This window comes from Protobothrops mucrosquamatus, unplaced genomic scaffold (genome assembly GCF_001527695.2).
Source record: "Protobothrops mucrosquamatus isolate PMUCROS unplaced genomic scaffold, P.Mucros_1.0 scaffold2163, whole genome shotgun sequence".
In the NCBI taxonomy this organism is placed as follows: Eukaryota; Metazoa; Chordata; class Lepidosauria; order Squamata; family Viperidae; genus Protobothrops; species Protobothrops mucrosquamatus.
The window spans coordinates 42,399-45,851 of record NW_015388259.1 but is presented as its reverse complement, the minus strand read 5'-3'; positions in this window follow the sequence as shown (position 1 = coordinate 45,851).

The following is a 3,453-nucleotide window of genomic DNA, read 5'->3' as shown; positions in this document are numbered from 1 at the left end:
GTAAGTTGAGGACTACCCAACCGGTCGTAAGTCGAGGACTTTCCCTGCCTGGGAGCGCCGTGCATGTGTGGTTCCGCCCCCTGCGCCGGCCGAGGCGTAGCTGGAAAGCGGCAGAGACGGAGCAGGCCAACCACCAGCTGGCCCAGCCCAAGGGAGGTAAGGCACCCACCGGAAAAGGGGGAAAAAATGGCGGACAAAAAAAATGGCGGACAGCCTTGCTTGGCGACCCCCATGAAATGGTCGATCGACCCCAAATGGAGTCCCGACCCACAGGTTGAGAACCACTGTTCTAGTGATACAAGAAATAATAATGCTGGTCAATATTTGGTTAATGATACACATCAGCCCAATACATCAGACCTGGACAAAAAAGAAAAAAGAAAAAGGAAAAAAATCCCTTCCTCTGTGATAGGTAGTCCTCAGTTTATGACAATTGGGACCAGAATTACCATTGCTAAGTAATATTTGAGTTGCGCCCAGTTTGACCATTTTTTTTTGCTATGGTTGTTAAGCAAAGCACTGCAAGTGTTAACTGAATCATGCAGCTGTTAAGTGAATCCAGCATTCCCACTATGATGGTCATAAGTGAGGGGACTGGTTGCAAGTCACTTTTTTCAGTGCCATAATACTAAACAGTCACTAAGCGACTGATTGTAACTCAAGGACTATCTGTAGAGTGATATTTCCTTCTTACACTTTAATGAAACCAGATGGCTATTGAATCTGGTTTTCTCCAGGCCCTCCCTGGGTGGTATGAATTTAATATTCATCAGCCATTACCTTGTCCTAAGTCAGGGGTAGGCAACCTTGGCTCTTTTATGACCTGTGGACTTCAACTCCCAGAATTCCTGAGCCAGCATGGCTCAGCTTGGAAACCTCTCCGTTTCCCCTCAGCATAGCTGGCTCAGGAATTCTGGGAGTTGAAGTCCATGAGTCATAAAAGAGCCAAGGTTGCCTACCCCTGTCCTAGGTAATCTCCCATTTTTCCCAGAATACTCCCAGGATTCCTTGCAGAAACTCCTTACCTGTTAAGTACCTCTTTTTCTGCCTAGTTCCCCATCACTGCCCAAAAAGTGGCAGGCATACTGGTGCAAAAAGAATAATTTAAATCCCCCCCAAAGAATAGCCTATCTGCTCACATGATATTACACAAAATCTATTCTCATCCTCAGAGACCAAATTAATTATAAGTGTGAGTTCCAGCACAAAATTACCAGGTTCCAGTTACCCACAAAACTAGCAATGATTGGAAGAACACAGAATCACAGAGTTGAAGGGACCTTGGAGGTCTTCTTCTCCAAACAAATTTAAATGAAATTCTAGTCCAAATTTAACTCTATCTAACAGGATCTGCTGAAGAAGAAGGAAAGGAAACTAAATGAACAATTAGTAGTAGAATTCAGTATTAAGATTACTATTGTTTACCATATAAATCAGAAAGAAATAGTCACAGATAAGTACAATTATATCAACAAGAGAAGAAGAATTGATCATAGCCTAATATAACAAAATAATTAAGCTCTGCAATGGAGTTTTGGAGAAGTAAAAATTGCAACTAAAATTATAATACATCTACCTGGTTGACAAGGGTTTATTCCTGCAATGGGTCCAGTCTGTACATTGCAATATGAGTGGGAGTCTTTAAACACCCACAAACATACATTTCTTCCTTCACAATTAACTGAAAAAAGACCAATATTGTTCTCTATACCTGCAGTGTCTAAGATTTATTATGGAAAGTTTTAGATTACAGCTTTAAATATCTGATTTTTGACTAAGATAAATGCGTTCTTTAACAATTTTTTTCTTTCTTCAACAAAAGTAGGTAGGTAATTATGGAAAATTCAAGATTTTAATAGTATGACTGATGTATGTATATGTTATATCTGTTACTTTTTCAAATTAAAAGAATAGTCAGCAGAAAACACGGCACTGCAGGAGGGCAAAGCAAAAATTGTCTTGCACTGTAACAAAACTCTCCTGTGGATCTATGCACCACATAATATAATGGCACTGAAAAGTGACTTATGACACTTACAACCATTGCAGCATCTCCATGGTCATATGATCAAAATTCAGTCGCTTGGGAACTGATTCACATTTATGACGATAGTATCATGTGATCATCTTTTGCGACCTTCTGACAAGCAAAATCAAAGGGGAAGCCAAATTCACTTAACAACTATGTTACTAACTTAACATCTGCAGTGATTCACTTAACAACTGTGGAAAAAAAGGTTGTAAAATGGGGCAAAGTTCACTTAACAAATATTTCACTTAGCAACAGAAATTTTGGGCTCAATTGTGGTTGTAAGTCAAGGACTACCTGTACAACACATTCACACAGAGGAAAACCTGGCAGTATCAAAACTGTCTGTCTACAAAATCAAAAAGTTAAAATTTAATAGAATTTTAGTAATGCTGCATACCCCAAATTAAATCGGGTGCTTTGAAACATGCTTTAGCTATAGTCCATTAACTCTTTTCTTAGTCAGCTTAGTCAGAAGGGAGTTATCATCTGCAAACAGCATCACAAAGAAAAGCCAGCAATAAGAAAAATTTTAGAGAATAGTCTTGCAAATAGTCACAGCTGTAATTTAAAGCAAAAAAATAACTTAAACGTTTTGCAGGAAGTTTTGCACAACCTGAGGGTTTAACAATCCATTCTGACAAACTGTAATAGCCAGAAAGAAATACATCTGGGATTCCATCTGCTAAATCCGTGCACCTTTTGAGAATATCAACGATCAGCAAACAAGGATGCAGAGGCTGAGAAAACAGGAGATATGTTGATTAAATCCATGGGGGCTAAGGAAGGAGACTTGCTCAAGGCCATTTAGTCAGCTGTATAGGCCAAAGTGCAGACTGGTATTAAAATCCAAAGCTGCATCTGGTATATTCTAATTTATTCCAAGATTTCTACTTACATGATTTTTTTAAATATTTTAAACTTTCTCCTAGATTTTGGGATAAGAGTGGAATGTGCTGTCACCACTCAACTGTCAAGCTTGAATGGCAGAATTATTTTCCCTCTCTCTCTCCTTTTAGGAATGCACTTGTTTCAAGGTTATATTCTTTGAGAAGAAATATCAAATACAGGTAGTCCTCGGCTTATAACCATTTGTTTAGTGATTGTTTGAAGTTACAATGACACTGAAAAAACTTACGACCATTTTCCCACTTATGACCATTGCACCATCGCCACAGGTAATCAAAATTTGGATGCTTGGCAACTGGCATGTTTTTATCCTGGGATCTTGTGATCACCTTTTGTGACCTTCTAAAAAACAAAGCCAACAGAGCCAGCTCTGGTCAGTGGGGGGGGGGGGAGAGAGTCTAGCACAAGCCCGTTTTGTGGGGAACCCCAGGCATCACTCTCTCATCAATTTATTTAATATCTAAAATGAGAATACTAGGTAAGACATGGCATGGAGTTAAATATCCCTCAGAGCT